Genomic DNA, 27,809 nt, shown 5'->3' on the forward strand with positions numbered 1-27,809 from the left:
AGAGAGAGAGAGAGAGAGAGAGAGAGAATCCCAAGCAGACTCCCTGCGGGCTGTCAGTGCAGAGCCTGATCAGGGGCTCAAACTCACAAACCTTGAGATCATGACCTGAACTAAAAGGAAGAGTCGGACACTTAATCCATGGAGCCACCCAGGTGCCCCTCAAAATTATTTTAAAAGAACACTCAGTGGATAATTGCCATCTCCTTCAACTTTGTTGCAAGCAAGGAATCAATACTCTTTGACTTGTGAAAATGTTTGTAACCATTTATTAGAGTGAGTCAGTTTCTCAGTCATAACATCGATATTTCACATTGTTGCTTTACCAGGGAACCTGGTGGGTTTTGTACCGGAGGCAATGTATTCCCTAAGATGTGAGATGGAAGGAGGAGGGCCTTTGCTCTGTAAGGTGGAAAGATGTCCATTTCACAAGAGGAACGTACAACTTTGACCTCATTTTTTCTTAGGTAGATTTGAGAAAAGAGGAAAAACAGGCTTTGAGGATCTGAAAATTGACTCCGGTAAGAACTCAAGACTCACATGGAAAGTTGTCCAGATTCTTGCTATTGGAATGTGGTCTGTGGACAGGCAGCATCAGCATCACCTGGGAGCTGGGTAGAAATGCAGACTCTTGGGCCTACTCCAGACCTACGGAATCAGAATCTGCATTTGATGGAATCTCAGGGTGATTTGCAAGCACATTCAAGTCTGAGAAACACTGAGCTGGACCACCGCCACTCCCCTCCCGGAAGAACGTGGCTTCGCAGCCTGGAATCTGCCCGTGTTCCCCGCGTGGGCTCCTTCCTAGGGTAAGCTATCATTTAAATACCTCTTCAGCGTCTGCTGCTAATGCTCCTGGCTTCCGTTCTCTACGAAGTCTGCTGGTTGGGTTTCTAGCAGCCTATGGGACTGGCTGAGCTGGGCTTTCTGATTACAAATAATTTGAAAAGCTGCTTATGTAAGACTAGATGGCCCCTAAGGGACCCTTGGTAAGTGTTGGTTGATAGCTCTTACTTCCTTCTCGCTAATGGTCAGATTTGGGTAGGTCTGTTTTCCTCCCTGAGTTTCATTCCAGCCTGTGATTTTGAATCACTTGATGTTAAGATTGGCAAGACCCGCCTGTGTCACGGAGAGATTTCCTCCCATCATCCCTGTGAACACTGTCATTAGGGGAGCTGCAAATAGAATAGCTTTTTTTTTCCTTTTTTTTTTTTTTTTTTTTTTACGGAAAATAAAAGCCCATTCAAATCGAGGGTCAAAAGCTACTGGCTCTAACAAGAAGAAAATGGCTGTGGTTGTATTTTTGAAATGTTTTCGCCTTTCTCTGTATTTTTTGCTGGGTTGACAGTTGTGCTATCTGAGCTTGGCCTAGCCCTCCGCCCTCCCTTCTGGCCCCACATTCACTCTCCATGTGTGTGGGATTCCAGATCTCTAAACAAGGGCCCCTGGCACCAAAGCTTCCCTCTTGGGCACAAACACCCTAGTGGCAGTGGTGTTTGGGAGCAGAAGTCCGTGGGAAGGAGCATTTCCCCGACATCATTCTCACTTTGCCTCCACAGCAGAAAAGCCCACAGTGTGCTGGACAGAGCAAGGACTGCCCAGAGTTCAAAATCTGCTCCATCACTCATTAGCTGAGGGATGCAGACAAGTTACCTAAGCTCTGTGAACTTCTATGTCTCTATCTCTAAGATGGCCAGCAGCTCAAAGGGCCACAAGGGAATTAAATGAGGCCTAGCACATAAGTAGCTGAATGGATGTATATAACAGATGTTGCTCCTCCTTCCAAAACAAATGGACAGTGCTTCTTAAAAATCATTGCTTCATAAAATCATGGGATTCTAACCCAGGGCAAGTTCTTAAAAATCATCTCATTCACTCGTGAAGATACTGGCGGAAAAATAATCTGCACCGACGAGCCAAATTTCAGATTTTACAATAGCACTTATATGCCAATAATACTTTAAGATGATGGTGGCCAAGAAGAGACACGTTTCTCTACTGCTGATCAACCACAGATCAGTGTTATAGGTTATGAGAGCTAAGTCAGAACATGAATAGACAAGAGAGATCACACAGTACAGCAGAAGCACAGCACTGAGAGTCCTCAAATGCATTTTTTTTCCTGCTTTGCACAGCGTTTTGTATAGTGAAATTATATACCCTTATTAGCAGTTTCCAAAGTGTGGTCCCTAAGCAGCAGCAGCAGCAGCAGGAGCAGCAGCAGCAGCAGCAGCAGCAGCAGCAGCTGGGAAATTGTTAGAAATGCAAATACTCCAGCTCGGGCCCAGGCTTACTGAATCAAAAATCCTGGGGGTGGGACCAGCAGTGTTTTAACCGAGCTTACATGTGATTCCCATGCACACTAGAGGTCAGGAATTACTGGTTTACATTATGACAGCTTACAACCATCTTTTCCAATGCAAAGTAAAATGATATCATAAATGTCTTAGCATTTTAATTTCCTCACCTCCTTGACATATACTGTGAAAATTCCAGATACTACTGTCTGCTGATTCTTGCAGAGATATGCATGAACACAGTCACCAGATATAACTTTCTCCACCGTCCTGGGTGGGATTTATTTAATCATGAAGTAATAATAAGGAGAATGATCTTTTTTAAAAAATTTTTTTTTAACATTTATTCATTTTTGAGAGCCAGAGAGCACGAGTAGGGGAGGAGAGGAGAGAGAGGGAGACATAGAATCAGAAGCAGGCTCCAGGCTCTGAACTGTCAGCACAGAGCCCAACACGGGGCTCGAACTCACAGACTGTGTGTGATCGTGACCTGAGCCGAAGTCGGACACTTAACCGACTGAGCCACGCGCCCCTTTAAGGAGAATGATCTTGAAAACCAAGCAAATGAATTTTATCTCACTTCTGTTCTCTAGAAATACCTTTCTTCTAGAGTTACAATATATTTATAAGTTTCTTACAAATTATACAGACTACTAGGTTTTCATTTCCACGCTTTAGCAATCCCATCTAAAGACGCAATTGCAATGAAGCCTGTGTTGTCTGGAACGTGGCAACGTCTGTGATGATTTTATGGTGTCCCACAGGCAGAGGCTCTGGGCCCCTCTGAGGGGTGTCATCGCTCAGTCCCACCTTCTGCTTCCTCTGATTTACTGCTTCATGGTTAAAAGTCAAGGAGAAAGTCAGATGTTAAAAGCCTGTACCACATTCTGCCTCTCATTCATATTCCCTTATCATTGGCTATTTATGAGTCTGCCACAATCCCCCAGATTAGGGATCCTTCAAGGGCAACTGTCATCTGTTTAATTCCCCTTCTACAAGGTAGGCATGAAGTAGACATTCATGAACATAAGTGAAACAGAAGCCCAGCGAGGCCGAGAGGCTTACTGAAGGCTGTGGGTGCCCACGGCTGCTCCTTATTGCTCCCTTTGTTGCACCATTTCTGTTTATTGTGTGGGCTTTATTACTTACTTTATTTCCATGTGGAATTCTCTAGAGACTTTGTAAGTGATTGACTGCGTTCATCCCCAAAACTGCGGATACCGGGCTTTGTAAATATAGTGGAAGACAGGAGATCCGCAGCTAAAAGCTTCCTAATGAGGACAACTCGAACATGTTATTTTCAACATTCAACTCCCAAGTTTGAATAATTCATGAAAAAAAAATCTGTTGAACTAGAAGTGACTGGGCTATTTTAATGAAAGTAGAGACTTGAAATGTTTCAGAGCTGGAGATTATGTGAGGGAAGTGCAGGCAGGGAGAAGTGACCAGCCCAGCACAGGGTGAGCTCAGGTCTTCTCTGACCAGGACTCCCATTGTCCAAGGTCACACCAGCCACGGTGGTGGTCAAGCCCAAACCAGAACCAAGACTTGGAGATGCACATGCTCAGCTGTCTCCACTGAGACACACAGCTGGCCACAGACACCAAAGGGGGTCCGGCCCAAGGTCCTTCTCTCTTGCATTGCGGGGCCACAGAAGACACAGCAGATTGTATTTCCTTTTCGGTCTTCAGTGTAGCTCAGTTGATCTCAGCTGGCTGTACTTTAGAACCCCTTGGGGAGCGTTTACAAAATCTGGATGCCCAGAACCCACTCCAAACCAATTAACTAAGTCTCTTGGGGTGGGACCCATGCCTCAGTCTTTTTAAATCTCCCTAGGCGATCTCAACCTGCAGCCGAGTCTGAGAAACATCAAGTCTAGCCCGTCTCAGTCTTGTTTCTCCTATTCCCTTAGATGCCAGCAGATCTCTCTTGTTACTTCTGTTTTCTTTTGCTAATCCTCAGGTTTTAACGCTGTAATCACACAGTTTACATTATGGGTGCCGCCATTCCAAGCCATTTAAGACATCTGCAAAAACCTAGCCCTGTAGTCTTCTCCTTATCTACTTGTCTCTCTGTTGGCTTGGTTTCTGTGTCCCTCCTCCTGGCCTCCACAAGGTCACTCCGCCAGGGCCTCACTCTCCCTCCAGGAGCTGCCATTTGTAGCCCTTCTCTGCACCTCCCCTCAACACCTCCTCCTTCTGAGCTTCTGCGGATGGCAGCTGGGGGGCTGGACTAGAGGGACTGGAGGCCCCCCGCTGGACGAATCTTCAGGGAGGGCTGCTCCTGTGGTGATTGGTCCCAGAGGGAACAATTCTTGCAACAGCTCTTCTCTTCTTGCTGGCTAAGTGTGTGGGTGTGCAGCAGGCATTTGCTAGGGAACGTCGGCAAAAAATAAAACTTTTCAAGTTTCAATTCTGCAGACAGATTGAGAGGCCCCCCAACAGTTCAGAATTGCCGAATCTGGCTCCATCCACCCACTTAAGCCCCAGGAAGTGGTAGGTCGAGTTAGATGTGTTTGGATTTTGTTAACAGTGGCCTAGCTTATGGGAGTTTAAATCAGAAGGGTGATACTTTAAGATAAACCAGTAACAAGTAATTATTGGACACTCACTGCATGTAGGGCACTGTGCTAGACATTGATAAAACCATGTGGGAGGTCACCACTGATAAAGGTGCTTTATGAACAATAGAAGGGAAGGAACAGAGGTTTGGGGCAGGCTGTGGTCAGTCTGAAGTTCAAGAAGAGCAGAGGGCTAAAATTCAGTCCCAAGGCAAGGATAAGAAGGAAATAAAAAGAGCCATAAAAGGGGGAGGAGGCGGGGTGAGTAACACTGTGTGTTTAACTTCCTAGGATTTAAAGTCCTGGAATTATTCGCCTAGCCCATGCTCAACAACCATACTGCGGTCTCCATATTGTTTTAATCTCACCATTTTGACCCTCAGGACATTCAGACCCCTCAGAGAGCTTAGCAAACAGTATCTCAAGATAGCTGCAGCTTCTGTCTCAATCTGTCTCCCCTGTGTGTGTCTCTTTTTGTCATTTTCTGACTCCTACACTTTATCTCCCTTGCTATGTCTTAGATACATAGCATTTTTTCATGGATAAGTAAAGAAATAAATCTAAGCTCTCAGCCTATTACCAAGTAATAATGAATATTCCTGATGGAAATAACCACCACAAAATAAGAGTAACAACAGCTAAAACTACATACTGGGGAAAAAATGGCCTGAAGAATCCAACCTTGACCAAAATGTAGACACCCAAATCTGACTGGGGAAAAATTGGATTTAGTAGAAATAATGGCCACAAAATGAAAGGCAGATGTTACAATTGGGAAAATTTGACATGGATGAAAACCTGAATCAGATTTCATTGTAACATTTAAACAGAAAAAGAATTAATGCTGATGAAAATAATTCCCATAAACTATAATAAAAGTGGTAAAACTGGAAACGAATTGTGCTTAGGGAATCAATGAATTTTAGTACTTAATGACATTTGTTCTGGGAATCTTCATGCACAGTTGATGGGAACATAAATTGGTGCAGCCACTATGGAAAACAATGTGAGGTCCCTCAAAAAATTAAAAATAGAAATACCATATGATCCTGTAATTTTACTTCTCAATATTCACCTGAAGAAAACAAAAAAACTACTTCAGAAAGACACATGCACCCCTATGTTTATTGCAGCATTATTTACAATAGCCAAGATAGGGAAACAAGCCCTATGAATGAATAAAGATGTCATGTATACATATATACAATGGAATATTACTCAGACATAAAAAAAAGAAAAGAAATCTTGCCCTTTGTGACAACCTGGATGAACCTAGAGGATATTATGTTGAGTGAAATAAGTGAGACAGAGAAAGACAAATACCATATGGTTACACTTATATGTGGAATTTAAAAAACAAAACAAATGAACAAACAAAAAATCAGAAACAGAATCATAAATAGAGAGACCAAACTGGTAGTTGCCAGCAAAGGAAGAGGTTGGAGAGTAGGTTGAGGAGATTAAGGAGATTAAGAGGCACACATTTATAAAATAAATAAGTCACAAGAATGAAAAGTACAGCATAGGGAATATAGTCAATAATATTGTAATAACATTGTATGGTGACCGATGATAACTACACTTACTATGGTGAGCACTGCATAATGTATCTAATTGTCAATCACTATGTCGTACATGTGAAACGAATATGATACTGTATGCCAACTATACTTCAGTAAAGAAAACACTTATTCTAGGGGCACCTGGGGGGCTCTGTCTAAGCCTCAGACCCTTGATTTTGGCTCAGGTCATGATCTTGCGGTTGTGAGATCAAGTCCCAAATTGATCTCCAAGCTGGGCATGGAGCCTGCTTAAGATTCTCTTTCCCCAACTCGCTCTGCCCCTCCCCTGCTTGGTCATTCTCTCTCTCTTTCAAAAACAAACAAACAAAACACTTATTGTAGAAATTACTTTCTTGATAGAAATCTATCAATGTTGGCATAATTTTGATTAAAACATTTATGGCCAAACTTCCATTGGGGTAACATTACAGTCAAAAATTACCATGACTCCACAGAGGCTGCCTCCTGAAGAGGCAGCTGGGTGGAAGCTAAATCACAACTCCAGGGTAAAGACCTGGGAATCTGTATTTCTAAAACAATATGCTCCCTTTTGAATCTTAATTTAAACAATTTAAAAATGTTTTTGGGGCAGCTCACCTGGGTGGCTCAGTTGGTTAAGCATCTGACTTCGGCTCAGGTCATGATCTTGCAGTCCGTGAGTTCAAGCCCCACGTCGGGCTCTGTGCTGATAGCTCAGGGCTTGGAGCCGGCTTTGGATTCTGTGTCTCCCTCTCTCTCTGCCCCTCCTGCACTCATGCTCTGTCTCACTCTCTCTCTCTCAAAAAAAAAAAAAAAAAAAAAAAAAAAAAAACTTAAAAAAAAATTAAGATGTTTTTGGGGCAACTAGGAAAGTTTAAGCAAGGACAGGATATTAGATAATATTAAGCAATTATTATTATTTTTTAGGTATAATAATGATGTTACAATCATGTTTTTGAGAAGTCCTATTATGGACTGAATTGTGTTCCCCCAAAATTTAAATGTTGAAGCCCTACCCCCCAAAGGGATATATTTGGAGACAGGGCCTTTAAAGAAATAATTAAGATTAAATGAGATCATAAGGGTGGAGCTCTAATGCAGTAGGCCTGGTGTCCTTATAAGAAGAGGAAGAGATACCATGAGTGCATGGGCACAGAGAAAAGGCCATGTGGGGTTACAGAGAGAAGGTGGCCATCTGTAAGCCAAGAAGAGAGGCCTCAGGAGAAACCAAACCTGCTGATGCCTTGATCTTGGACTTATAGATTCCAGAACTGTTAGAAAATAAATTTCTGTTGTTTAAGTCACTGAATCTATGGTATTTTGTTATGGCAGGTCTAGCAAACTGAGACTAGTCTTTACATAGTAGAGATACCTACTGAATTATTTATATGTAGAACAATATGATGTCTGAGATTTGCTGTAAAATACTCTGGGGAAAAATGCTTCGGAAATAAAAATTTAGAGTAATAGATGAAACAAGACTGGCTAAGAATTGACAATTATTGGAGCTGGGTAACAGGTACACAGAGGTTCATTACACTATTCTCTTCTATTGTAGAGTGCTTTTGAGAATATCCAAATAAGTTGAAAAAATTGACAGTGACAATTGTAAGGTGATTTTGATACATATCTAAAGTAGGTAATTACTGAGAAAGGGTTTTCCAAAATCTGGTGTTCTAACCTGGGCTGAAATAAATGTGTTATTAACATATACTTATAAATAAGAATTTAACTGAATTCAATAAGGTGGTAGGGAAAGGAATCAAAATGCCAAACACAAGCACTGGAGCTGCGGGCAAGGGACAGCAGGCAGGGAAGAAGGAATCAGTATTTACCAAGCGCCTCATGTGTACAAGATGCTTTGTAAACATTATCTTTGGATGCTCACACAGGTCTACAAAGTAGACTTTTTAAAGTTTTAATTTTTTAAAAAAGTTTTAATATGAAGAAACTATGGCCCAGAGAATGTGAATGAATTCCCAAGACCCCACACTAGGAGATGGCTGAGCTGGGATTTTATTCCCACCTGACTGCCTCCAAAGCTTGCATTCTTTCCCCTACCCATCACCTCCTCTCTAGATATTACCAAATGCCAGGCCACAAAGGGCAGAGAAATTTTGAAGAGAATGGGATCATAGAGGGATGGGGCCAATAGGGACTGACAAAGGACCGTAAAGGGCTTGAGCTTGGATGGAAGTCCTGGAGGTACAGCAAAGGACAGGAGAGCATCTGAGGGGTGGGGAGGGATGGCAAGACGCAAATGCAGAAACTTGGTGGCGGATAGAGAATGAGATGCCACCGTGGGCTCTTGGCTCCTGGGGAGACGTGGTGAGGGCAGGATTGGGTTATGGGCAGTGAAATTGAAAGAAGAGGTGTCCCAGGACTTGGACCTGGATATAGTTGGTTAAAATAACAGATTTCAAATCTAGGTGGGAAAATGATGCCTCCATCAACAGATGAGGAAAGCCAGGAGGAACTTCTTTCAGGTGGGGAGGGGAGAAAGAAAGAAATACAGGTTAAACGTGTAGAATTGGAGATGATAGTGGAACATCCTAATGGAGAAGCCCAGATGGCAGTTGGGTTGACAGAATTTTAGATTTGAAAAATCATCTGGTCTACCCCTTCGTTCAAGAGTATGAATCCAAGAAGTAACCAGTGAGTCCTCAAATCTAGCTTACACTATGATACAAAATGTGATAGTCATTTTATTCTTGTCTGCTTACCATGTTCCAGGTACTGTTCTAGGCATTGGAGATGCCTAGCGGTAGATAGATTGCCTGAATTATTATAAAGGCCTTTTCATTGGTCTTCTTGCTTCCACCCTGGCATCTCCTTCATTTTCTCTCAGCCAGTAGCCATTATAGTTTCTTTGTTACACATATAGTCTATGTACATGGACTAAAAATGTAAATGGAACCCACTAGACTGTGCTGTGAAATGTACACCCCATAGGGCTATATGTGGCAGCCCCAGGAAAGGGATCCTGTTAAAAGACAGATCACATTACCCCTCTGCACAAAATGCTCTAGAAACTCTTCTCTACTCCCCAAACAGGTAAGCCATACACTAGCCTCAGAACCTTGGTGCTCGTGCTTCCCTCTACCTAGAGAAAGCTCTTCTGCCAGATATCCATCCAGATCTCCTTCGAGGCTTTACTCAAATGTCACCATTTCCTTGAGGCCTTCCTTGGCCACCTGTTTTAAATTGCAACTATTTCCATCTTCCTCCGCTACATTCCTATTCTCCTATACCTGGCTGTCGCTCATGCTCGTGCTCTTGCTTTTTTTTTTCTTTTTTTTTTTTTTTTTTGCCTACTTGATTTTTCCTAACACACTATTTATGTTCACTTTAAGTTGTCTGTCCACCTTCATTGGAATAGAAGCTAGACAGTGGCAGGGCCTTTTGTCCCATTTGTTCACTGTTCAAATCCCAAGAATTCATAACGGCGCCTGGCACATAGGAAGTGCTCAACGAATGAATGAATTCATCGTTTCATGACTGAAGTACGCATGACAGCGTAACTGATTGAATAAAGACATAGGCTGAGTGCTGAGGGATGACAATGCGATGTCAATTCAAGCTACCTGAGAATGTCAGTGTAAGTTTCACAGAAGAGGTGACACTTGATCTGGGACTTGAAACAGAGGGAGGTGGGTCAAGGCAGGTGTGGTAGGCGGAATAATGGCCCCCAAAGATAACCAGGTCCTTTTTCCTGGAGTCTGCGAACATTACCTTTATATGACAGAAGAGACCTGCAGGTGTGATTAAGTATCTCGAGGTGGGAGAGATTGTCTGATATTATCCCGGTGGACCCCCAAATGCAATCACAAATACCCTTATAAGAGGGCGACAAAGGTAGGTGTAACAGCAGCAGAAGTGAAGGTGACAATGAAGCAAGATACTTACTTTGCTGCTGGCTTTGAAGACGAAGGAACTTGGAGCCAAGGAATGCGAAGAATGTAGTTCTAGAGGCTGGAAAAGACAGTTGGATTCTTCCCCAGAGCTTTCAGGGAGCATGGCTCTGCTGACACCTTCATTTTGACTTGGGTGAACTGAAGTTTGGACTTGGACCTCCAGGACTATGAGGAAATAAATGTGTGTTGTTTTAAGGCACATGGTTTGTGGTAATTTGTTACAGCAGCCATAGGAAGCTAATACAGCAGGTAAGGGCATCCTAGAAAGAGTGAGTCGTATGTACAAATCATGAAAGTGGCAGCACATTGAAGAATCCCCTGAGAAGCCGAATGGATCTGTGTTCAGCAATAGGGAATGGAGAAAGATGGGGCTGGGCAGGTAGCAGGGGCTAGATTGCAAAGGGCCTGGCAGGTCAGGTCAAAGAGTTGAGTGTGTTCCACTGGCATATACTGTGCTATGTTGCCCAGATCCCCTTTCAGGACCGGTGGGCTTAAGCTTCATGGAGTGCTGCTAGCAGATGGCCCTGTGTCTCAGTTCTCTTGCACTCTTTCCTGAAGGCAGCCGCCTTGCCTGAACTCGCACAGCTTCCTGGAGCAGCCTACATCTGATGACTGGTCTACATAGGAGTAGAAAGAGGCTGCCCATCTTACCCCACTTCAGGAGAACTCTGAAGGGCCGTCCCAGTATCGAAAGTCCCCCTTGGGATTAGTTGCAGCTCTGCTGTGATGACTTCTCCATGTGCCCAGTCCTGCCTCCTTTCCTCCTGGCCACAGGTGTTCATGTCAAGAGCTCTGCTGAGTAAACATCGGACCTGCTGGTCTCTGTCTCGTCCTGCTTCCCTGGGAACTCAGCCTGCCAATGTGAGCTAACAAGTCTTTAAGCAAGAGAGCGAAAAGTAAGACTGCCTTGGGTGGTGGTGGTGATAACTCAGATCAGTGTGAGGATGGGCTAGGTTGTGGAGAGATTGGAGGACGGATCGGTTAGGAAAATGGGGCAAAACTACAAGTGAGAGAAAATAAAGTCCCCTAGACAAGGGTAGAGGCAAAAGAAACTCTATGTGTGGTCACCAGCTTTTCCATAAACAACCTCATGGAGAGAAGGTCATCATTCTCAGCGAAGCCTTGTTCACTGCATGGACTAAAAAGAAGTCCTTCCTCATGATGGCCCAATCATTGCATTTTGTCCATCATTTCTAGTCTGGTTTTGTAGAACAGTCAACTTTTTTTCTTTCTTTCTTTTTTTTTTTTTAATGTTTATTTATTTTTGAGAGACAGAGTGCGAGTGTGGGAAGGGCAGAGAGAGAGGGAGACACAGAATCCGAAGCAGGCTCCAGGCTCTGAGCTGTAAGCACAGAGCCCGACGTGGGGCTCGAACTCATGAACCGCAAGATCATGACCTGAGCCGAGGTCGGCGCTTGACTGACTGAGCCACCACCCAGGTGCCCCTAGAACAGTCAACTTTCTTACCAAAAATATGTTCTCTGTTTCTCTGGTGAAAAATCCACTTAGGGAAATAGATTTGACCAACCATTCTTCTTAGAACAAGAAGCCTACCAAATGGTGAAGCCTCCACTAGGAAGTGTTCTTTCAACTTTTTCTTGAATACCTCCAGTATCAGGGAGCTCATCTTTTTGCAAGGCAATGTATTCTCACTCTTAGCAGAATCCTTATATCAAATCTGACACTGCCCATAGCTTTTCACTTTGTTAGTTCTAAGTGAGGCATGATCATCAGCATGGAACTAAGTTTAGTAGCCCTGGTTTTAGAGTCAGACAGAACTGGGCTTAAATCCAGAGTGTGTTCCCAACAGTGTCCTCAGTCCACTTATCTCACCTAGTTTGCTCAATGTAAAATGGGGATAAAAATAGAATATACTTACTGAGGTTGTTGTTTAAAAGAAATGTTTAGGGGCACCTGTTGGCTATGACGTTTGATTTCAGCTCAGGTCATGACCTCACGGCTCATGGGCCCAAGCCCCGCATTGGGCTCCTTGCTGACAGCATGGAACCTGCTTGTGATCCTCTCTCTGTCCCTCCCCCACTTGTTCTCTCTTTCTCAAAATAAATAAATTTTTAAAAAAAGTATGCTTAAAGCATGATAATTGGCACATGGTAAATGCTTAATAAATGGTAAAAAAATTACTATGGATGTGAGATGTCAATTTAATACATCTCCTCCTAAGTATTGCATTATGATATATGCCCTCTTCAGAGGAGAGAGAGAAAGAAAGAGAGATAGAGAGGGTGTGTGTGTGCCGTCTCTCCATTGAATTGTGAGTGGATATGCACCTGGCCTTCTTGAATTCGATGTATGTTAAGCACAGATATTGTGTGTAGACTCTCATTCAGGACATGCAGAGGATATAATCAAGGTGTCTCTCAAGTTTGTTTGGTTTTTTTTTCCTACTTAGAAGAAGAAAGGATTTGCTTTCCATTTACCAAACAGCAGGCCTGCATAATAAGAAAGGATTGATTTTCTCAGCATTCCATTAGCTCTGGGTCTTTAAAGAGAGCATAATGCACTCCAGTGGGGAGATGAATTGCATCATCCGGGAGCTGGAGAGAGACCTGGAGAGGAATCAGGCTGGAATCTTAGCATTCAAAGGGAATAATCTTACTCTCCTCCACATTCACCATATATGTTTTTTTTTTAATTCCCTAAAGTCTGGCAGTTTATACCCACATTTCCGATCCAGACACATGTTTCATAACCAATTCAGCTGCCGACCCAGTTAAATAATAATGAGTGATTTTTATAAATCTAAACTTTCTCTCATAAGAATCCAGCAGAAGAGGCTGCAGGGTGGTGGTTGGGAGAGAAGTCATCAGTGGTGATGTTCAAACGTCTTTGATTGATGGCGCTAAACACTAGCTGTCTGCAAACCATCAAACCACTGGTGGGAGAAAAAGAATTCAGTGAATCCACTGGTTGTTTTGTCCACCTGCAATCCACACAAGTAAAAGATAGAAATTAAAAGAAGAAAATGTTGCTTTCTCAGAGAATTCAGTGATCTTTTTTTCCCCCGTTGAAGAAAGGTCGCCTACTGGAGGTTGTTATAGGAAATATAGAATAACCAGGGGCTGGGGCGCCTGGGTGGCTCAGTTGGTTAAGCATCCAACTCTTGATTTCTGCTCAAGTCATGATCTCAGAGTCGTGAGATCAAGCCACAAATCGGGCTCTGTGCTGGGCATGGGGCCTGTTTGGGATTCTTTCTCTCTTTTCCTCTCTGCCCCTCCCCTCCCAAAATAAATAAATAAACATCTAAAAATATATATATTTACCTGGGTGGCTCAGTCGGTTGAGTGTTCGACTTCCGCTCCGGTCATGCCGTTCCCGGGTTCGAGCCCCGTGTTGGACTCTGTGCTGTCAGCTCGGAGCCTGGAGCCTGTTTTGGATTCTGTGTCTCCCTCTCTCTCCGCCCCTCCCCTGCTCATGCTCTGTCTCTCTCTCTCTCAAAGATGAATGAACATTTAAAAAAAAATTTTTTTTTAAGATTCTCTCTCTCTCTCTCTCAAATAAAAAAAAAATAATAAAAGAACATTGCCAATGGTAAGATGGCAAAGGTTTAACAACAGACTGGGGGGAGGGGTCCCTGATTTGTAGAAAGCGCTTGTGTCTGTGGTGGAAACACTGTCACCGTAGACTGTTTCTGTTTCAAGCTACCAACATGATACTACCGAATGCGATGTTGGGAAGAAGAATCCAATAGCACCGCATTTTATAGTGTTTCCACCATTCCGATACTATAGAAGTGGTAAACTCAAGAGCACAGAGAATAGTGAAATGTAGTGAAATAATTGGGAAGTGGAGATTTTATTACCTTTGCATTTAATGTATTTATTTGGGTATAAGTTTGCATAATGTAGTTTTTAATTATGGCTGTTTTTAATAGCCAGCTATCAGAATTCCTGAAAATATAACAGTGCATGTGAGCCAAGAGAAGAGGCTCCAACTGAACCCTGACTCTTGTGGCACTTGAAGACAACTCATTTTCCTTAGATATTGGGGATGGGAGGCATATAAACCTCTCTCCAGTCCCGTCCCCATCCCTGACCATTTTCTCACTCATTCATCTTTTGTTTAGTCAATAACCATTTATTGAGCATACACAGGGCACCGGAAATAGTGAAATGACCAAGAGGAGAGCTCAAGATAGAGAATGGAGCTGACTACAGGGGAGAGTAATAACACACGTGACAGAGATAGAAATGGGCAAGCTGACAGTGAGGAAGGAAGGGTGGCCTCTTGGACTGAGATCCAGGGAGGGCTACCGGCCACTCAGCCTTCAGGTTGCCTCACTAAAAGTTTGACCTCCGAGATCTTTTTGATGCAGTAGATCTTTCCCCCTACAGATACACTGTCTTCCCTCATCTTCCAGGATATCACCCTCTTCTTACCTTGTTAGCTGCTCCTGCTCGGTCCCTTGCTGGCTGCTCTTTACCTCCACAACCTTCTGATGTTGCAGTGTCCCAGATCCCAGTCCTTGGACCTCTTCTCTTTCTTACCTCCCTCATCCAATGGTAAGTTTTCCAGCCTCATGGCTGTAGCTTACCCACTTGCAGTGCTGACCCTTCCTCTGAACTCCAGACTCATTTCTCCACTTGCCCATTTGACAACCCTACTGGACAGCTAGTAGATATCTCACTCTTAACATGCCGAACACCTGACCTTCTGTCCTTTGCAATTTCCTTCTCTTTTATCTTCCCATCCCAGGAAATGGCAACTCCATCCTTCTAGCTATTCAGGAGCTCAAATCTATAGGACATTCTTGCCTCTTCTTCTCTAACACCTCAAATCCAATCTATCGGCAAAGATGATGGATTCTGTCTTCAAAATATCCAAACGGCAACCTTGTCCCACCACTTTCACGACCTTCACTGCGGACCAAACCATCACTATCTCTCACCTGAATGTTTCAATACCCTTCTAATGGGCCTCCCTGCTTCCACTTTGTTCACACCCCTTCCTCCCTTCACCTCTATCACTTCTCAACATAGAAGCCAGAGTGGCCCTGTTGAAAAGAAAAGTTTGATCATTTCATTACAGTGCCTGACATATGGCAAACTTTCTACTATTGTTGCATTTAAATTCACAGACAATTTATTCTACTCAGTGATACCATGATTTCTTTTTTTTTTTTTTTTTTAATTTTTTTTTTCCAACGTTTTTTATTTATTTTTGGGACAGAGAGAGACAGAGCATGAACGGGGGAGGGGCAGAGAGAGAGGGAGACACAGAATCGGAAACAGGCTCCAGGCTCCGAGCCATCAGCCCAGAGCCCGACGCGGGGCTCGAACTCACGGACCGCGAGATCGTGACCTGGCTGAAGTCGGACGCTTAACCGACTGCGCCACCCAGGCGCCCCGAGTGATACCATGATTTCTAATACCTGATTTTGTTAGTTCTCAAAGATGAATAACTTGGGCTTAAACGGGATACCCAGGATTACACAGGCAACTGAGTGGGTCTTTAGTCTCAGAGATGCTGGCCTGCAATACAAACAATGCCTTCAGAAGAGCAATTTTATTTTATTTTTTAAGTTATTCATCCATTTTGATAGAGAGAGAGAGAGAGAGAGATTGAACACACAGGAGGGGCAGAGAGAGAAGGAGAGAGAGAGAATCCCAAACAAGCTTCGCACTGTCAGCGTAGAGCCCGATGTGGGGCTGGACTTCATGAACCACGTGGGGCCGAGTCTAAGTCAAGAGTTGACTGACCCACCCAGGCGCCCCTCCCTATGTTTAATTTTTAAAAATTGAGATGCTATTTACTTACAGTGAGATTGACCACTTTTAGTGTGTACAGTTCTATGAGTTTTGACTAATGTATGCAATCAGGGAACCACCACCACAAATTGATTCATAGAGTTTACTTTTTCTTGAGTGAAATAGGGATTTCTGGGTATACCCGTGTTACTAAAAAGCCTATAGTCTAGAATATTTTTGAATAAATGCAGAATTCTTGCTCTCAAATCTCTGACAAACACTGATGAAAATGGTAAAATCACTCTTCCTTTTGGAGGATCCTCTGTGTCTCAATCAATAAGAGGAGTGATTGGTAAATTAGCAAAGTCATTGTTTGGTCAAATGGTTCTATTTTCCCTTGTTTATATATATTTTTTAATTTTTTAAATGTTCATTTATTAAAAAAATTTTTTTTACATTTATTTTTGAGAGACAGAGAGAGACAGAGCGTGAGCAGGAAGGGGCAGAGAGAGAAGGAGACACAGAATCTGAAGCAGGCTCCAGGCTCCAAGCTGTTAGCACAGAGCGCGATGTGGGGCTTGAACTCACGAGTAGTGAGATCATGACCTGAGTGGAAGTCAGACGCTTAACCAACTGAGCCACCCAGGTGCCCCACCCTTGTATATATATTGCTTTGCATTTTTCCCACTGAGAGTGCAAAAGTCCACCCGTTGGAATACTATGATTGCCTTGTGGTGGGTGAGGTCTTGCACTGTGGGATGGAATCAGTGCAGTCTTAATACAGGCCAAGGTGCTACCTGCTTGTTTGATTTTCATTTTTTCTTAAACAAGGTAGTTCTTTATGGATGCAGATAATGTACTGAATTAACAATAACAATGGGAAAGGACACAAACAATGATGTTCCACACCACGGCTTAAACAAAACCTGCCCTTTCTTAACTAATCTGGGTTTTTATTTGGACAGTTATTATTATTATTGTTTTTATTATGCAATGGTTCTCAACCTTGGCTGCATATAATAATCACAGAGGAGCTTTAAAAACAAATAAACAGGGGCACCTGGGTGGCTCAGTCAGTTAATCATCTGACTTCAGCTCAGGTCATGATCTCATGGTTTGTGAGTTCAAGCCCCACGTCGGGCTCTGTGCTGACAGCTCGGAACCTGGAGCCTGCTTTGGATTCTGTGTCTCCCTCTCTCTCTGCTCCTCCCCCACTAATGCTCTGTCTGTCTGTCTGTCTCTGTCTCTCTCTCTCTCTCTCTCTCTCAAAAATGAATAAATGTTAAAAAAATTAAAAAAAAACAAATATGATGCAGGGCCCATCTCAGAACAAGTCTGAAATTAAAATCTGAGTGGCACCCGGGAATCAGAAACAGTTAAGGCTCCCTGGGGATATTCTATTATGCCACCTCGATTGAGAGCCAGAACTGATATTCTAGCTGGGCACAAAACTTCCTGCGTGGTTTTGAAGGTCTTCCCTCCAAAGGTTGGCCAGAGCTGGGGGTAGCCTACTGGAGGGGGGAAGATTCCAGAGCAGAGGTTAAAGGACCTGTATTAGTTCCAGCTAGCAGAGAAAACTGGACCTCTTTGGGCATTTGTTTCAGGACCAGGAGAAGGTGAAGTGAGTGAGGTGCCTCGAGTGCAAAATTTAAGGAGACACTGGATCCTTACTGCACTTGACCCTGAGAATACATGCCTCTTTAAATTTTGCACCCCCAGTACCTTATTTGCCTTACTCTATTCCCTCATCCTCTGGGTTTCTCATCTGTAAACTGATGAGGCGGGCTTGACTACTATCTTTCCCAGTGCTAATATTTTATGTCCCAAACATAAACCTTAGGCCAAGCTAGAAGAAAATGGAAACTTGTGTAATAATCTGGTTCAGTTCAGTCAGTAGCCAAAGCGGAATAATTCAGACCAAAGGTACTCTCTTCTTCTGCAACAGGAGGGCAGATTTTCTTTGTTCTGGTCTTCAGGAAGGTTGTATGAACATTCCTCAGTGCATATTCCTTAATCCTATCAACGGTCCTCAGACCTCTGCTTCTAGCACTTGTCTTTGACTTTTAGCCCAGGCCATCTACAAATTGCTATGCGTTCGCTTGTGCAACCTAAAAAGTGTCAAAATATGTGTGTTAGTTGGGGAGGACTGAGTTAAGTGTATCCCTGGCTGTGCCCCCTAGGGGTAATATGTATTTTATTTTAAAACTGAAATAACTTGAAAGGAAGGCTTGGGGAGGGGGGGGCGGGGAGCATGCGAAGTTAGCTCCTCCTGACGAGTGAGAGACAATTGTTAAATTTTCAGGAATTGGGTGATACGGCCATCATTAAAAATTAACTTATAAGAACTTACAATTAAATAAATTCTATTTAAAAATGGAGGTAACAAATATTCAAAATTCATCATGTACTAATTATTTGACTACATTTTACTACTATCACATTCTTGAGGTTGCTGAGGTCTATTGTACAGAAATATTAAATAATGGAGTATTGCTGAGCACCTCTCCCCAGCTGCACTCGCTGATATCACGCGGTAGCTGGGTATCAGCTGCAATAGGCGTCTTTATACCATGGAAATTGGCAAGCTGTGCAAATCACGGCTTTGTCACTTGGAGATTCAGTTGTTATACATTTGCCAGCATGCCACTGGCTTGGGTTAACTAATGAGTTGAAAAGTATGGTCCTTGGGATGTCCTATTGCCCCTTAGAAAGCAGCTACATGTTAGTGGGGAGAGCTGGGCACTGACTAGTTCTGCTAATACTTTTGGGAATACCGTCTCTGTCCTGCAATTTCCCCCCATCTCTGAAGAAGGCAAAAGTGCAATGCTTGCCCCTGTCATCCCATAAGATCACTGTGAAAAGAAAAACTTATTTTAACTGTCTAAAATAGTTCTGTGGTTTATGTTCTGTGGTTTCATGAATGGGCTCTAAAAAAGCGAATGCCTCATGCAAACACAAGACATCGTTGCAGAGGATCACACAGTCTCAAGAGAACAGTCAACGGATACGAAGGCATATTTCTGTATTGAACTTAGTGTTTGGTTGGATGTGAGGAGCGATAGAATAATGTTCCAATGCCCATCTTTGGAATCTGTGCCCTTTTGGGGGAACCTGATGCACTGGAGCAGTTTTTAAGATGGCACATTTCGGTTACGCTGGGACACTTGAGTGGCTAAATTAACTCATGGCTCAAACTGAGTGCTATTAATAACTCAGAATTTTATGTTAAGATTATTCACTTGTAGGCATCTTTTTTTCACAGAAAAATACGTGTGAACAAAACGTAAAAGGATTAATTTAGCATCATATCCCGTGATTTCAATGTGGGGCGAAGTGGTAAGTTGTCACTGTATTTCCTTTGCCAATACTCACACTTGATCTGCAGCTGTGAACTGAGTTCAGGCCAGAGATGGACAATGTCACCCTCACTCTTGCCCCACTGTGACCATTAGACACAATCTTGAGTTGTCTGAACCCAGCTCTGGACTATAGAGCCTTGGGGAAGTATAAGTTTATGGCAAGGAGTCTGAATCCATTTCAAACCTCAAAGCTTTTTTTTTGTCTTTTCTGTAAAATAATGACTATTTTTCAAATTCATCCAGATTCTGTTCCTATGAGCCAAACACAGTTTTATTTCAAGGCTTTACTGAATCCATAGAGTCTTTGGGTCATCAGGGCTTCCCTATGGTTAAATGGGTTGTCCCCTGGCCCCAAGTGCCTTGTATGAGGGGGCTCATACAAGGGTTGAAAACGAACCCCAATTCCTTTCCATGAGCCATGTGTCCTACTTTGGGGCTGAGTCATCCCCAGGTGGCACCATATTTTAATTGATCCATCTAGAAAGACTTCTTTTATCTCAATTTCATAAATGCATGTAAATACCAGCAGGGGCTCTCTGGGCATTATATATGTTCTCTGTCAATAGATAGATATTAATAAACAACTGTCCAAGTGTTTTGCCCTCAGAAAAAGAAATCTTTATGCCCCAAAAGGTTGGAAAATCCTGTGTGAGATCTTTAATCTGTTTACACCCACATTTCTAATTCTCCTCTCAGTTGTGTGTGTGTGTGTGTGTGTGTCAGTGTATATGTGTGTATGAACGCAGTTGAAAGTTCTCCCCTCAGAGACCAGATTAACTGGAATTTTTCAGTCTCCATTCTTCCCCAGACTCTGGTGAAGATTCTACCAATATCATGGCTGTCATGGACCCATCCACACTCTACCAGCTACCCTTTGCTGCACAAGATGCCCCAAAACTTATGTTAAAACAATAAACATTTATGATTTCTCATGATTCTATGGGTCAGCTAGATCAGCTCAGTTGGGGCTGGATGACCTAGAATGACCTTACTTACATGTCTGGTGGTTGGCTCCATGACAGCTGGGGCATTGGGGAAACTTGACCATGTATCTTTTGTCATTCAGCAGGCTAGCTTGGGTTTATTCATTTAGCTGTGAGGTTCCCAAGAACACAGGAGAGTTAGCCCTGATGCACAAGCACTTTGACAGCCTCTGCTCGCACCCTGTTTGCTCAAGTCCCATCAGCAAAGCAAGTAGCAAGTTCAGCTCAGAGTCTGAGTAGGAGGACACGGCCAACTGGCATTGATAGAAATTGTAGCCATGTTTACAAATTACTGCGCTCACTGATTTTAAAGACATTAAGGAACAAAATTCTACTTCCAGTTCCTACCAGAAAAAAAGAACTGTTTCTTGCCTTGCCTAACATTATAGCTATGTAATTTTAAAGTTTCCAATAGCTACATTACAAGAAGCAAAAAGAAACAGATAAAATGAATTTCCATAATGTATTTTATTTAACCCAGTATATCCGACATTATCATTTCAGCATATAATCAATATAAAGAATTACGAGATATTTTTCTTTTTACTTTTTCATACTCAATTTTCCAAATCTGGTGTACATTTCATACTAAGAGCACATCTGAATTTGGACAAGCTGCATTTCAAGTGCAATAGCTACACAGGGCTTATGTCTACCTCACTAGACAGCACAACTTTAGAACATGGGCTTCATTTCTTTATTTACATGAGAAAACCGAGGCTCAGGGAGGATAAGTAGTTTTCCCAAGGTCACGTGGCTGGCAAGTGGTTGACCCAGGATTCTACCCTAGGTTAGCTGGACACCAAAGGCTTTACTCTTTCTACTGTACCGCATTGGCTGCTTCAACAGGCAGGATTTTGTGGGGGGGGGGGGGGGGGGGAAGCACTGGATCACAGCCTTGCTTTTGAGATGTAAACCATTTCCCTTTTCCTTAGCCCATGGGGTCTAAATCTATCTCTGACTTCCAAGCCTTCCACAGTTTAGCCTTTAGTGGTTCATCCCCACTGTTCTCCATTCATGCCAGTCTCCCTTCCCACCCTGCACACATATAATATTAACCTGGACATAGTTTACTCCTGCACTACCTACCCTTCCGGTGTCAGTTCACCAACTCTTTGAAAGAAGATGGGCTCTTCTTTCTTTCCTGGTGGTGCTATATCTCCAGAAAGGTTGCGAAGGTCCCAGGAATATGAGGTATGTTAATGATTTCTCTTTATCTTCGCACAACGCATTTTGTATTGTTCTTTCTTGGTAGTGGGAGCTTAATAAGTCGGTGACCCATCTGAGCTGGCATCAGAGGAAGGATCAGGGTGCTCAAAAGAAGGGCCTTGGATGATGGCCTCCAAGGCACCCTCTTTCTGTGAAAGGTAAGGAAGGCAGCTGGCTGACCACGTGACTATACAGCAGGCACGGGGCAGCCTGGTACGTCAGAGGCCCTCAATAGATGTTTTGTTGGAAGAATGGATTGACTGTTCTTCTAAGTCAATTTGAGACCAAAAGCAGGGTTGGATTGACAGACTTCTCGCCACACCCACAAAACCGATAAACATAGTGTTTTGCAAATATTATGTAAATGCTGAGTGTAAATTTGGTAGCAGAATAAAAATGGATATTAACGACTGACAATTAAAAACTGTTCAGTCTCTGATTGATCTTTTCCAACACTCTATTTTTCTATCTGAACAGAGTATATTTTCCAACATCTTTTATGTTCCTCTGGTGAAAAAAACCCCAGCGATTAAAGAATATTTCACTTTTGATCGTTCCTTTCAAACATTTTCCTGTTCTGTTTGAAGAAAGCATATTTTTCACCTTTTTTTCCCCCCAACTCTGGTGAAACGTTGGAGCAGTTTTGGTTCTTGAGTTGTTTTTTTTTTTTCCCCCACATAATTAAGCTGATTAGTATCCCATATGGAGTGGAAACAATTGGCTTCACGTATGCTGGTGGATGGTTACCCACAGAGCGGTCACTGTTTACATGCTTCCCATTTCCTTGTTAGATAAAGATCTGGCAGACTTGAACTCTGTGAACATTACAGCCTCTGGTTATCAGACATGCCTGTATCCTGTTTAGTGGTATGAGATGAGATAGGTATTCTATAATTTTGTACAGAAGGAACTTTGAAGATGCTTACCCAGCATCCATTTCCTTTTGCCTGTTTCTGGCGGCCCCCTGATTTGTTCAGGGAGTTTTTTTGGGTCCATGCAGCCCCGAGGTTTAGGGAAGTTGACTCCACCTCCAGTTGCAGTGTGGGCTTGATTGGTCTGAATAATCTTCCCTCCTTGCTGCAGAAAAAGTCTAGGAATCCAGACCTTAGTTAGTGTGTGACATTCCTCAGGCCAAAGGGATTGGTTCAGGGGTGGGCATCTGACCAAATTCTCGCCAATGAGATGATGCAATGGAAGGTTTGGCAGGAGTTTCAGGGTAAGAGGTCTCACTTTTTTTTTTTTTTCCCATTTTAGAACATAAATTAATTGAGCACTGTGTCATCATTAAAAGTACTATTTTCAAGAGATTTATAATGATGTGGAAAATGATTGTGACATAATATTAAATAAAAAGGATTCAAAATTGCTAAAACTCTAGAATCTTAACAATTGCAAAAACTCGTTAGAAGAAAAATGCTAAAGGAGTGGTTTTCTGAGTGACTGAGTTATGATTTTCAATCTGTTTGTCTCTATTTTTCAAGTTTTTTACAGTGCACATGTGACATCTATTGTCTAGGGTAAAGAGTGTTTAAGAGGTCTCACTCTTAACAGCCGTGTTACTGAGCGGAGTGGTCCCTCTTCTTTGGACATTGTTATGGCCAGATTGCAAAGCCAGGAGATACTACGGTCACCTTGCCGTCAGCCTGACTATGCTGCGAACCCACAAAAGAGGGAGGGACCAAACAGATGATAGAGAGGCAGTTTGGAGGCTGATGGAACCACACTTGATGGCTATTGTACATCTGGACTCTTTTAGTTGCATGAGTCAGTAAATCCCTTTTAAGGTATGAACCAGTTGAAATGGAGTTTCTGTTACTTTTAGCCAAAGGCATCACTACTGATATAGACAATTTTACCAAAGAAATGTGAATCAAAAAATGAGAAGTCAGTTTAACATAAATGTGTGGATGCATATAGGAAACACAATACAAAGCAGGCCTGGGTGGAGTATAGTGTCCCCCCTACCCCCACCCCCACTTCTATCTTCCAAATGAAGAAATGAGTTCATAGAGTTTCGACAAAGCTTTGAAGGGACAGAGCCAGAGTTCCTGCTAGGCTTATAAACCCTAGATATTAACAAAAAGCTGTACTTTGACAAATTCCTTCAGAGAAGCCCTATGGGCAACTTGATACCAGACCCTACCTTCACCTGATCTTAACAGCCAAGCCCAAAGCCTCCTACTTTTTTGTTCATAAAATATTTGAACAGAAAACAGTTCAGAGTATATCCTGGTTTTCGACCCAAGGTTCTGCCTTGATAACCTTGCCGTTTTTCTTCGAGTGATTTGTTTTTTCTTTCTGAAAAAATGCTTAAGAAGATAAGTCCTTCACTTACCTAGACACAAGCATGGCACCCTGATAAAAATAGTGTAGTCAGATTCTGTCTGAACCTCACTTTCTACCCCCAAGCAATTTTTCAAGATATTTTCCTAAATATAGAGAGTTCTCCTGCCAAGAATTCTGCCTGGCAGTTGTCAGGCAATGAAATTGCAATCTCCTGATTACCAATGAATGAACGAATAAATGGTCCTTCCACCAAGAGATGACATCATACTGTATAGATTTACTTCTACTCTTTTTTTTTTTTTAAGTTTATTTATCTTGAGGGGTGGGAGGTGGAGAGAGAGAGAGAATCCCAAGCAGGGTTTGCACTAACAGTGCCCCGACTTGGGGCTCAATCCCACTAACTGTGAGATCATGACCTGAACTGACACCAAGAGTCATGCTTAATCGACTAAACACCACCCCCCCTGCCCACCCAGGTGCCCCTATCCTATTGCTACTCTTTTGAAGAATCTATTACAGTCCTGGTCTAGAGTGCTACTACCTTTATCTTTTAAAAGGGCTCTGAACTCTCTGAAGCTCAACACTAGGATGAAATATTTTTAAAACTTTCCCCAATATTTGACTATGGATATTATGTCATTATTTACCTTGCAACTATTATTTTGGCACATTGTAAAGCACCAGTAATATGGCCATTGCAGAGTTACACTTGTCTAGTTACACTTGTCTAGTTATTTAACCCTGAAGTTTCTTTTTAAAGGGAATGGTGTGGACAAATGGGTGCATGAAGCATATTTCAGGGAACAGTGAACTGACCAGTATGACTGGAGCAGAGAATAATGGGGAAGCGTTTTCAAATGTAATGTAGAATATCTTAAAACCCAAACTAAAAAGTTTTTTCCCATGGGTGTATGTTTCTAGATGTGGGAGGAATGAGGACTGCAGGCTTTAAGAAGGTGAGTGTGGTTGCAGAGTGCGTGACTCTGAGGCTGGGGCCTATTTCAGATGACATGAAGGGGCCCATGTGCCACTGGAACAGCATGACGGCGGGAGTGGCAAAAAGAGTGGGAACGATGAACCAGAGTAGAAGATGTTAGGAAGACAGAGAATTGACTTCTCTTGGGGACCAACTGGGTAAGGAAGTCCAGACAGAGAGGACATCAAAAGTAATCCTAAGTTTCAAAGCCTCCATAATGGGTGGATGAAATTACCACTGGAAATGTCAGGAAACGCAGAAAAGAGAGGCAGTATTAGGAGATAAGAAAAAGGAATCTGTTCCCCAAATGACTGAGTTTGGGATGGTAGTAGGACAAGAGGTAGTGCTGCCCATTAGGCAGTTGGAAAGATGTAACTAGAGCTGGTCAGGGCTGGAAATAAGATCTGGGAGCTGTTGCCTCCTCAATTCCTCTTTTCTTCTGAGTAGAATCCCACCTGTGTTTGGGTTGCAATGGCTCAGACAGGGAGGATAAATCATGACTGGCCAAGGTCCAAACATGATAACTTATTTCCCTTTGGTTGGTCAAGGGGTGAACATGTGATCCAATTCTGGCCAATGGCCAAGGGACTTCTGGAAGGATTTTCTTCCTGATAAAACAGACCTCCATGAGGAGAAGGCCGTTTGGCTTTCATTTCTTTCCTTCCTGCTTGCGACCCTGTCAGGAGAGAATGGGATTGTTGGAGAGATGTGGCTTGACGTGTTGAGAGATATGGCTGACACATATGTCACAGTGATGGTGACAAAGCGGAAAGAGAGTAAGAACCTTTGGTCAGTCACTGGTGTCCTTGTTGATCTGCTGAACCAAGTCTGGAATTGCCTACCTCCAGACTTCTTGTTACACACAAGTTTATTAAATGTCTTTGTTACTTATGTTACTGTTAGTTGGTATTTTATTACTTTCCCCTGAACATATCTTAACTAAAACAGATGTAATTACTAATGCCTGTGAGAACTGACATAATCTGAGAGGGAGGGAGTAAGAGAAAGACAGAACCTGGAGATATACCCATATTAGGAGATGGGAGCTTTTCACTAATCAAACCTTAAGATTTTTAATAAAAAAGGTACATAGGAAATTTGTTTTTAATTATGAAAACATACCACACACAAACATACACTCCTACAACCTCCTTCCTCCAACCACACATTCCAGAGAGCATATGTTCCAAATGAAATGTCAAAAAGGAGATGGGTTTCAGTTTGGAGCTATAGGAGGGCAATTATTTCTCTAATGTGGTTTGCTTCCTGTTGCTAAAACTGAGTCCCTTCAAATGAGATTGTTTGCTAAGTGAGGCGTCTCCTTCCTCTTCCACCCTTGGATGAATTAGGGAGCAAGAGGAATCGGTCAAGTTTCCTCACTGTGATGGGCCGAGGAGCTCTGTGTATTCCCTGTGGATAGTGGCCTGCCACTGGAGAGGCCACAGGCTGGAGCAAGGAGCTGACTCATAGGGTAAGGAGAAAATGGCCTGGATCTTTCACAGAGGTAAGCAGTGTCCAATTGCACTGGGGGGAGGAGGGAGAGGTTATGACAAAGAAAGCCGTATCTATTCCACTGAGCAATTAATGCCATTATTTTTCTTCAAAAAGCATTTTCTCTTAAGCCATCGAGGATAATTTAGCCTCCATCTTGACAGAATGTACTAATGACTGCTAATGGATACATTCTTTTAATAAATGAAGAGGCACAAGAAAATTGCCTGATATTAAACAGAGTCCCACATGTCTTATCGGAGTCTATAATGGCCCTATCAAGTGACATAAATGAAAGAAATGTGACTCTTCAGGGGTTAAAGGAGTCTATTTTTTCTTAGTGCAATATAAATTCGCTGCTGGGAGAACAGTAATTCATTGGTCTTTCCTAAGAAATGTTTAAAATGGGGGCCATATCTCAAGTTAAATGATGCATTTCCTATTGGTAGCGAAGAAAATATGAAATAGAACCTCTGTGCAGTGTGGATGTATATAAATAGCCTCTTATCTGGCAATAGAGCCCAAAACTCTTTTGGGTCTTTGATCCTTGGAATTTTTAGCCCAGAAGTTGAAGAGCCTGGTAATTTGTTATTAATTTTGTCCAATTTTTTTCAATACCTTCCAGGGTGCTTTTTGTTGGTTGGTATGATTTGGTAATTTTAAACTCTATTCTTGGAAATGTTTCTCCAGATTCAAGTAATTCCTAGTACTCTACCTTCAGTGGGACACTTCTAAAAATGAATAAAGAATTCCAACAAATCAATAAGAAAAAGACAAACAACCCAAAAGAAAAATGGATAAAAGAAATGAACCAGAAAATCAAAGAAGAAGAAATGGCCAATAATGATACGAAAAGATGAATGATCTGTATTACAGTCTTTTGCAACTTGCTGTTTTCAATACAACACTATGACTCTAAGCTTTTCATCCACCCGTGGTATTGTGTGTGGCAATATTCATTTTCACTAGTGTGACAGTATTTCATTGGGTGAGTATTCCACAATTCTATTCTCCCCAAAATACATGTAGCATGAATCTATATTTATAATGCTAAAAAACAGCTACAAATCATATATTATATTGCAAAACAATACTTGATAGAACTATTTTTTTTAAAACCAAGTAATGATAAAGACAAATTTCAAGATAATGTTTCCTTGGGGAAGGGGGAGATTGACATTGGGGATGGGATGAGAGAATGTATCTGTTATCTATTGCTGCATAAGGAACCACACTGAAGGTTAGTGGCTTAAAACAAAAATCAATTATTTCTCATGATTCTCTGGGTCAAGACTTCCCACAGGGTTCTTCCACACAGAACCATCTGGCCCTCTCGTGCAACTGCATTCAGCGGGACTGGGCTGGATGGTCAAGATGGCCCCACCCTCAAGGCTGCTATGCCTTGGACCTTTTCTACTTGATTTCTTTCACCATGTGGTGTCTCATCCTCCAGGGCCTCTTTTTCCATGTGGCCTTTCCCTCCAGCAGGGT

General features: G+C 42.5%; 1 long non-coding RNA gene across 1 annotated transcript in view; it reads left to right on the forward strand.

Moving 5' to 3' along the window:
* The window catches only part of LOC125921342 (uncharacterized), a 37,050-nt gene extending 15,101 nt beyond the window's left edge, over nucleotides 1–21,949 (forward strand). Inside the window, exons 4-6 of the long non-coding RNA XR_007457385.1 lie at nucleotides 469–806; nucleotides 19,277–19,350; nucleotides 21,612–21,949. This is a non-coding gene — a long non-coding RNA (uncharacterized LOC125921342). The remainder of the gene's footprint in view (nucleotides 1–468; nucleotides 807–19,276; nucleotides 19,351–21,611) is intronic.
* The last annotated feature ends 5,860 nt before the right edge of the window (nucleotides 21,950–27,809 follow it).

This window comes from Panthera uncia, chromosome C2 (assembly GCF_023721935.1).
Source record: "Panthera uncia isolate 11264 chromosome C2, Puncia_PCG_1.0, whole genome shotgun sequence".
Classification (NCBI taxonomy): Eukaryota; Metazoa; Chordata; class Mammalia; order Carnivora; family Felidae; genus Panthera; species Panthera uncia.